General features: G+C 36.5%; 1 non-coding gene across 1 annotated transcript; it reads right to left on the bottom strand.

The window, feature by feature from the left end:
- Positions 1–10,453: 10,453 nt before the first annotated feature.
- Positions 10,454–10,527, bottom strand: TRNAV-AAC (transfer RNA valine (anticodon AAC)). Its single transcript has one exon. It is a non-coding gene; the product is annotated as a tRNA-Val (tRNA).

Below are 10,527 nucleotides of genomic sequence, written 5' to 3' on the forward strand. Positions count from 1 at the left end.
CATTCGTCAGTTTGTATGGTATGAGATGAGAGCCATTGGGCTCCGACTGACTCTGCGCTTTCTTGATTCTTTTCTCTGCAATACAAGAATCCCTCAATCAGCATTCGTTTCATCTGCGCACCCCGCCCCCCCATCACGTAGGTGCTCTTTGATCGGTGATCATGGCGACAAACTTAATGGTGATAATTATTCAACTTTTTACCTGCATCCGCATGATAATCTAGGAACTGTGCTTGTATCTTGTCCGCTGAATGGTGATAATTATTCAACATGGAAAAGAGCCATGTTCAATGCTCTCTAGGCAAAGAATAAGGCCGGGTTTGTCAATGGCACAATTGTGAAGCCTGATAAATCTAGATGTTCGGAACTACTTGCCTGGAGAAAGTGTAGTTTGATGGTGGTTTCCTAGATCTTCAACACCTTGTCCAGCCTATGTTGAGAGTGCCTGTGAGATTTGGATGGATCTTGAAGACAGATACAAGGGAATGCACCGCAGATTTTTTGTCTAAGTGTGAGTTCAGCAAAAAAAATATCCCAATTTCTTCCTATTTTACGAAGATGAAATGACTCTAGGATGATCTCTCCATCTGTACGAATGTACTTTCGTGCTCATGTGGTGGTGCAGCCTGCACCAGAAAATTCCTTGCTTAAAGAGAATATGTTTTGAAGGCACCTGTTGTGGCGGCAACTGCTCTTCACGTTAGCACAGCAAAATTTAATTCCAATAATAGAGGATCATCCGAAACTCAGGTGTGACCATTATAAGAAAACCAGGCATACCAATGGTCATTGTTATGAGTTGGTAGGCTATTCAGCCAAATGGGAAAGGAAACCACGCACTATGGAATCCTCACCGGTTGCATGGCTGACTACTGACCGATATCAACAGTTACTTAGTCTCCTTTTTGGTCCTCTAGCAGCATTGATTTACACTAGATAGTGGGGCTTCAGACCACATGGTACCTGCTGAGCACATTTCTGGTTCTCCTAGTACCAGTGTAGACCGTAAACTCATGCAATTACCAAATGGCACTTTACTAACGGTTCAATTACAAGGAGATGTTAAAATGGCCCCTAATATTGTATTTTGTGACGTCCTTTTTGTCCATGGTTTTTGCTGCAACTTGTTGTCCATAAGCAAAGTCAATGCCCAATTAAATTGTGTAGCCTTATTTTTTCCCACTTTTTGCGTCTTGTAGGACATTGCCTCTAAGATACTGATTAGGGTAGGGACGATGCATTATGGATTGTGCCACTTTAAAGCCTTGAACCCTTCTAGTGCCCTTCATACTTGACATATAATTCCGTCTATCCTTTGGCACTCATGATTGGGTCATGCCTCTTATGACTGTTTATCCATCATCCCTGATTTATATATCATAGTACCTAAGAATAATTGTTGTGATACTTTTTTGGAAGCAAAGTAGACTAGATTGTCATTTCTTAATAGTCACACAAGGGCCACAACTCCTTTTGAACTGGTTCACGGTGATATGTGGGGTGGATACCCTACTCCTCTTAGTGGAGCACATTATTTTCTCACTATAAGGGATGATCATTCACAGGTTACATGGGTCTACTTGCTCAATAACAAGTTAGATATGTACTTCTACTTTACCATGTTATGTGCAATGGTTAATACACGGTTTCAAGCTAAAGTAAAATTAGTTCATTCTGACAATGGGTCTAAGTTTCTTTGGTCCCATGAAAGAATATTTAACAAAACATGGTATATTGCATCAACAGTCATGTGTTGACACTCCACAACAAAACGGAATTGTCAAACATAAACATAACCATCTTCTTGAGATGACGTGAGCCCTCTGTTTCTAGGCCTACTTACCAATATAATTTTGGGGAGAATGTATTCTAATTGCAACATATTTGATTAATTGTTTGCCTACCCTAATAATTGATTGAAAGATTTTGTATGAATTGTTATTTCACAAACCTCCCTCCTACAATCATTTGAAGGTGGTTGGTTGCTTTTCTTATGCTAATACCTCCAATATGGGCTGAGACAAATTTGCATCACACTCTCATAGATACGTGTTTGTTGGGTACAAGGGGTATTGTCTTTATGATTTACTCTTTGGGCAGACATTTTTTTGAAGAACAATTTCCATTTGCTAATGAAAATGGTCACTCTTTCGAGATTATAATCCCGTTGCCAACATGTGACGATGCTCAGCTATTGAACCCTCAACTACACCTACCCATATCAATATTGACCCACCTCGTGAGATTGACTCAGTTATTGACCTTGTAACAGTTTCAAATTTGTCAACACCCACCTTGAGCTAACCCCTTGCTCCTATCGTCTTCCATCTCATCTCGATGATTTTGTATGTCCCACATTATCATCTACCAATACTCATCACCTCATATCTACTTACCTCACATCTTCACCCTTAGCTTTCCAATAAACCTTATGCAAACATCTGCTGAACCCAAGTCATTTGCTCAAGCCCATCAATTTCCTTATTGGCAGCAAGCAATGTTTGATGAGCTTGCCGCTTTAAAAAGAACTAATACATGGATCCTTATTGATTTGCCACTCAGAAAGAAACCCATAGGCTACAAGTGGGCTTATAAAGTTAATCACAAGGCCGAAGGTAGCGTCAAGCGATTCAAAGCACGCCTAAGGGTTACATGGGTTACATTGATACATATGCTCCGGTGGCAAAATTCGTCACTGTTCATTGTTTATTGTCCCTTGCAACAACACACCAATGGGAACTTTACCAAAAGGATGTCAGCAACACTTTTCTGCATGGAGCATAACAAGAAGAAGCATACATGTTACTGCCACTGGGTTTACTTTCCCCAGGAGATGCACATGTATGTCATCTTAATAAGTCCATATATGACCTGAAACAAGCTTCAATAAACTAGTTTGATACCTTAGCACGAGAATTAAAACAACAGGGATTTGTGCAATCTTTTGCTGATAATACACTCTTCACTATTATCAAGCCAAGGTGTTTTCTTGTTGTGTTGGCTTATGTTGATGACCTAGTGTTGGCTAGAAGTGATTCCCTCGCCATTGTAACTCTAAAATAGTATCTTAGCAATTGTTTTCCCATCAAGGATCTTGGACCTCTACATTATTTTTTGGGCATTGATGTATTTCGTGATAATCGTGGCATCTTTCTTAGCCAATGCAAATACACATTGGATATTCTAAAGGATGCTAGAATGCTTGCTTCTAAATCCAATCTATTTTCCATGGAACAACAACACCGCCTCCAAAATGACTCTGGACCACCCATTGTTCACCCAACTCAATATAGAAGAGTAGTTGGTCGCCTCATTTATTTAACTATAACACGATTCAAGATCACTTACTCAGTGCACATCTTAAGCCAATTCATGGTTGATCCACCCAACATCATCTGGAAGCGACCATGCATGTACTTCGTTATCTAAAATCCTCCCTATATCATGGTCTTTTGTTGCCTTCACAAAATGATCTTGCTTTATGGGCCTATTGTGATTCCAATTGGGCTGGTTGTCCAACCACTTGTTGATCCAACATAGGACATTTTACCACTCTTCGCTCTTATCCTCTTTCTTGAAAGACAAAGAAATAATCAAGTATATCTCGCTCCTACTGCTCCAGTCACTAGTGAGTTATTATGGTTGAAACGTCTCTTTCATGTCAATCGGAGACCTTCAGTGAGTTAGACTGACGTGATAGCCAATTACACCACGACACCGTTGTTAGTAAAGCTCGGACATTACTCACAAGGAAAAACTGATAGTCAACAACATTTCACCTTTATTTAAAACCGTCTTTTTCACAATGGGACTGGCTGAACCACTAACCATTTGGACAGAACAATAGCAGTGGCTTAGGTGAACTCCACATGGACAGCGTTGAATAGTTTATGTCATGGTTTTTAAAATCAGACCAGACTAGACTGGACGGTTGGACCAGAAAAACTGAGAATCAGTCAGGTGACAGTTCTGTTTTTCTCCAAAATCAGATTTTTGACAAAAGATATTGATTTGGCCAGCAAATCATTGACCCAAGCGGTTGAACCATATAACGATTTTGACCCATTTAATTTTTTTTTGTCAAAACAGCCGTCTATTCAATTCAAACAATTGGACCATTTAACCCAGAAACTAGACTCCTGACCAGTTTGCTGTCTGGTTCCGTTTTAAAAACCTAGGTAGAGTGTTTCAAAGAAATTGAACCATGTTAATCGAATCTTCAGCTGAACTCTAGTCTCCCATATGCGGCCCTCATTTGAAGGGCAGTGCTTCAAATCAGCTGAACAGGTTGGGGTCAGAACTAAATAAAAAAAACATCCAAGATGGTGGATCATGCTATATATGCTAATTTAAATTGTTATATATGGCACTTTGGTCTAATCCATTTTTAGAACATTCAGAAACTTTTCCTGTTTGGATGTGTAATTATCAACTGACATTGTTGTATTTGGGCATGTAAGTTATTCTTCTAATTAAAGCCATTGTACACTAAGGTTATGTTTAGTTTGAAGGAAAAAGTAGCGAAACTTATACAAGTTTTATAAAGGTTTTCCTACGTTTCCGTACATTTTCCTTTAAACCAAAATACCAAATACAACCTAAGAGAACAACGTAACAAATGACTGAAATGACCCCATTGTAAGAATGCTGAAAAAAAACATAGAAAGAATGAGTTTCTTTAGATGAAGACATTGTAATGTTGAGGAGTGCAAACGATTAGTTCACAATTCTACTGCAAGTTTCACGTATAATGGCAGAGCCAAGTATATCGGTGGAGGTCGTCCTTGCCTCCCCTCCCCCCAAACTTTTTGTTAAAATTACTATTTATATAGTTAGTATCTGCCTTAAAACATGTAGTAATTAAGGAGATCACTTTGTAATGCTCATCCAACTCACAAAATATATATAAAAATAAATAAAAATAAAACTTTGTTTCTTTTTTCTTTAAGGCTATGTTTGGCTAGAAGGAAAAAGGAGGGAAACGAACGGCAAGAAACCTTTACAAACCGATACCTGTCCCTTTCTTTCCCTACCTTTTTTCCTTCAAACCAAACATAGCCTAAAAAATCTGTAATAGACACAAACTTTCCATCTCATTTCTCTTGAAACCCTACATCTTCTATTCTTCTACTCCCTATTTCATTTTTCTAATTTAACTTGGCCCCTCCAAAAGAAAATTCATGGCTCCGCCACTGCATATAGTCATACTTTGAGAGAGGGTAACGCTGCAGCGGACTGGTTGGCAAGCAGAGAGGCTCATGAAGACGTCACCCTTACAAGCTTCCCATGGGAACTATGCTTCCTTGTTTTTCTTGATGCAGCGGGTCGGGTCCTTCCCTGCTAAAAAACCATGTGATTTCTAATGCTGAAGAAAAGAATTGATCCATTTTATGAAGTCCAAATACTCCACAATGAATCCTAACAAGGTAAATTAGGAAGTAAAATAATGTGGCTTCCATTTTATATAAAAGAGAAACAAGGTAGTAGGAAGGTTATTATTTGTGGGAAATAAGGTAGGAAGCAAATTGATGTGGTCCAAACTTTATATGAGAGAGAATTAAGGTAGGTGAAAATGGTGGTAATTTTGCAACAATTTTTCAGACGCAATTGCACTATTAATGGGTGACAATGGGACAAAAAAGTGCAAAGTTTGCATCAGGTAAGAGTGTAGATCAATATCACAAATAAATGGATGCAATACTAAATTGGCTGCAAAATAAAGTTTTTAAGTTCTTTCCTATTTATCGGTAGATTTTGAAATCTTTAGGCTGCGTTTGGAAATGATGCAAATATGTAGAGTGTAAAATGGTTCATATAAAGTGCAAAATTGGTTGGTTTTGCATTGACAAATTTACCTTCTTACCAAACAAATTTTTAGCTGTAATGAATGCAAACATGAATTCCAATAAAGCATATGCTTTTTTTTTTTTTAATCAAAAGCTCACTTGAATGCAAATTTACTTCTTTTTATTGATGTACTTTTACATCTTATTCTCAATATAAATATGTATTGTTCTGTCATTTGTCAATACATAAATGCAATATTGGCAAATACAAGCAAAAGTGAACCAGAGTGCAAATTTACCGCGAACCAGGATTTACACTCCATTTATATAGTTTCCAAACGCAGCCTTAAGGGTTGAAGGCAATATATGACAGCATGTGTGTTGATTGAACACTAACAAATAAAAAATAATAAAAAAACTAGTATATGACCTACAAAATATTTTTTTTAATTAACTTAATAATATCTTATGATATATCAAAAAGTAAAGAATATAAAAGTATTTCATAGCAGCATGTACAAAATTTGGTAGGTGATTTAAGCCGGACAATCATCCATGAGCGCCATGCCTTGTTACTTGGGTATCACCTTAACAATTATGGGTTCAGATTTGCATTGCAAATAAATGCAGCTTAAGGCTTCGTTTGGATGTGATGCAAATAAGTGTGAAAGCAAATATGTAGAGTGTAAAATGGTCCATATAAATTGTAAAGTTGGGTTAGTTTTGTTGTTACAAATTACCTTCTTATCAAACAGACTTTTAGATGTAATGAATGCAAACACGAAATTCAATAAAACATATGTCTTTTTCTTATAAAAAACACACTTGAATGCAAATTTACTTCTTTTTTATTGATGTAAAAATGCATTGGAAAATAAGATGTACTTATTTATTGATGTAAATAAGATGTACTTTTACATCTTATTATCAATGTAAATATGCATTAGAAAATGTATTTCTTGTCATTTGTCAGTGCATAAATGTAATGTTGTCAAACACAGGAAAAAGTGAACCAGAGTGCAAATTTACCCTGAACACTCCATTTGCATCGTTTCCAAACGCAGCCTAAATAGCAAACTGGGCAATGCAAATGTTGCCCAATAAGAGTATAATCAGGTAACATGAGCATGGAGATGTTAATGAAAGTACTCTCAAGTAAATCTATGAGATATTGCTTTTGAAGGTTTGACTAAAAACAGAAAAATGCAGGAAAAGTGGGGCAAACAATTAAGGATGCAAAGGGATCATATCGAATTTGAATTAGGGTATATCTGAATTTGATCTAATAATATAAATCTTATATCATTTTCAATCTAATGATATAGATTTTATATTTGAATCTAATTCGATAATATAAATCTTATATCCAATCTGATTGCATCGGATCTCACAAAGGTCAATTTCAATTTGAAGTCATTAAGGATGTCGGATATCTGAACTTGATCCAATCTGATTTAATTTATATATAATTTAACAAATTATTAAAGGGAAAAAACATAGTAATCTGTATAAAGAACACACAAAATACAAGCATTTTTTCTAACCGTTTTTATCACATATACATGTATTTTTATAAAAAAGAAATAATATAAAAAATTAAAAAAAATGCAATATAAACATACCTATAAATAAATAAATAAATATAGGAACAAATCAATTTCTTTTGGATCAAATACGGGGCTGATCTAGCTCAGTCCAACTTTAATCGGATCCTATTATTCGATACGATCCAAAATTCTGACAATAGATATCCGAATATGATAAAATAGGTTCAGATTCGCACTCATGCAAACAATCTAGGAGTGTTTGACACTCAGTTTGGCAAGAGTATGAATATAAATATATACAATGCAAATTCATACAAAATAATATAAAATATAGGGTTTTACACATACACATATTTGCATTTGGACTCCTTCCAAACTAAGCCTAAAGCTGTGTTTGGTTTCGTTGAAAGTACATTTTTGGCAAATGATACTGATCTATTGAAATGTGTGCAAAGTCGGACCGGGTCTCCACTTTAAAATGCACGGTGTTAAAATGTGAACGTTTGGATTAGAGCCTTAAGCTCTTAGTTATTGTTCTTATTTACTTCTCCGCCATTGTTGGTTTCTCTCCGATGTTTTATAGAAGACAACCTTGGCTAACTAAATCTCAAATACGACAAATCTTCAAGCACGTTTCAGGTGATTCAAAGCTTCATGAATTCACGACTGTAGAAATTAAAAGAATATCGTTTGTAAAACCCTAATTGTTTCAAATCTTGTAATCGAAGCTCAGATACTAGCAATCTTCAAGCACATTTCAATTCTTTTTCTCTTTTGTATGTAATATAGCCTTGGACATAGTTCAAGAGAAAATATCTTTGTTTCAGCTTTGCTAGGTCCTAATACTCTTGATGGAGAGGGTTTGTTGCCATGACAACCTTTGATGAAAGTATGCATAAAAAAGCAAGGCCTGAGTTCTGTACTACAATTTGATTGTTGTATTTCATGGAAAGGTGAAGATGGATTTGAATTTTTCATATATAACGTCTATTGGCTATTACCACCTATCTTTGACTTGTATTGGAGCGGCTATTAAGATTCATTTGTCTTATATTGGTAGTATGGAATGCTAATATAAATTATCCTACATCGATAGTATGGGATGTTTTTATGGGGTATATATGTGATTGGGTTCCCCACTAAGAGCTAGCTTTTAGGGGTGAGTTCTCCTAAGGCACATAATAAATGGTATCAGAGACTACACTATGCCTCCCAGTTACGATCGTGTGACATAAGTGGTGACGTCGATATTGTAATGTTCGGACAGGATTAGGTGGACTAGTGTAAAGCCAGTCTGTATGGGATGCTCTTGTGGGTATATATATGTTTGGATTCCCACCCTCTAAGAGCTAGCTTTTAGGGGTGAGTTCTTCTAAGGCACATAACAGAGCCAAACCCTTTTTTCATGTTAGAATATGATTATCAATTCCTTTGCGGTAGTTGTTCATCCCTCTTCAATTCTCTCTATAATGGAGTTCTCCAAAAGACGCTATTTTTTATCAGAAAATTGTTTTTACAGATATTGCCAACAAGTTCAACGAATCAAAATTAGCCATTGCTAATTAGCGAGTATGCAGGGGAGGATGGAAGATAAGAACAAAAGGATGGAAGATAAGAACAAAAGGATGGCTTGTTTCCTACAATCGAAGGACGGAGGAAATGTTTACTTCAATTTTATCGAAGGAAACGATAAACGAGGTAATATTTGACAAAAATACAGTTTTACCTCGACCCACGATACACTTTCACGTTGAAACCAAACGACTACAAAATTGAACTGATCCGGCATTTACACCCCAACTAAACGCAACCTACAGGTGTTGCCAACGACAAGTTCAACGAATCAAAACTAGCCATTGCCACTTAGAGAGTATACAGGGAAGGATGGAAGATAAGAACAAAAGGATGACTTGCTTCCGATGAGCAAAGGAACGGATAAAATGTTACGAAGTAAAGTTTCCTTCAAATCGGCATATAATGAGGCATGTTGGATGTATCGTATTCCTACCAAAAGGTGGCTGAAAAAGGTGATTTCTCTGTCCAATCGACATATAATGAGGCCTACAGGATGCATGGTGTCCCTAAAGAAAATCAACAAAATTTGGAATCTGGAAGTGGCCCCCAAGATCAAGTTTGCTTAATAATAAACTCCCCTCCAAAATAGTTCTTAGGAAAAGAGGTTTTGATATTGATGGCTGCTGTGACTTTTGCGGTGAAGAGGATGATTCTACTCATATCTTCTTAAAATGTCATTTCACTAAACAAATTTGGACTATAACTAAGGATACTATTTCGACTCCTCAGGGGAATTGCAATTTGGTGCTTGAATGGTGGGCATCTCTGGATGATATTTCTCGTCATCTGAAGATTCCCTTTGCAAAAGAAAAAATTGATATCTTGTTGTGGCAATTTTGGAAGAATCGAAATAATAAAACTTTTAACAAGGCAATCACTCCTCCAATTATCATTGATAGAGCTAAAAGCTCCTTTTGGTAGCAAAAGCATGTTTTGCTAGTGACTAATTGATGTCTCCAAATAAAATGGCCATCCCTATCAAGTGGATGAAATCAAAATAAACTTTGATGCTTCTTGCATAAACAACAGATGCATCATTGCTTGTGTAGCCAAAAACTACCTTGGCCAGATTATGGATTTCAAAGCCTATGGTATTGGATCCTCCACTATCAATGAAGTGTGGGCGGTTTGGGAAGCTCTCAATTTCAACGGAAATCCCATTATCATTGAAGGCAATTCAAAACTTGTTATTAACTATCTAAAGAACCAAGTAGACCCTCCATAAAGACTGAGAAGGATTATTAAAGGTTGCAAGTCTTTGGTTGAAATGATGAATGGCACCTTAGAGTACAGACACACATTGGAACCAAATAACTTGTGTGTAGTGTGTAGCTCTTATGTTGGATCTCTAGTTTATATAAAAAAAAAAAAAAAGTGTTTTTCTTTCATTAAACGATATAATATCTACAGTACACTTTCACATTGGAACCAAATAACTTGGCAATTTTTAGGACAAAATTGTGCATATGATCATTTTCGATGTTTGTACATGGCAATATTCCAGATACACGATGGTATATATTACGAGAGTGAAGTGAAATAACTTGGCGTCGCCCGGATTCGAACCGGAGACCTTCAGTGTGTTAGACTGACGTGATAACCAACTACACCACGACACC

The sequence above is a fragment of the Nelumbo lutea genome, chromosome 7, assembly GCF_056320005.1.
Source record: "Nelumbo lutea isolate HS-2025 chromosome 7, American lotus-T2T, whole genome shotgun sequence".
Taxonomy (NCBI): Eukaryota; Viridiplantae; Streptophyta; class Magnoliopsida; order Proteales; family Nelumbonaceae; genus Nelumbo; species Nelumbo lutea.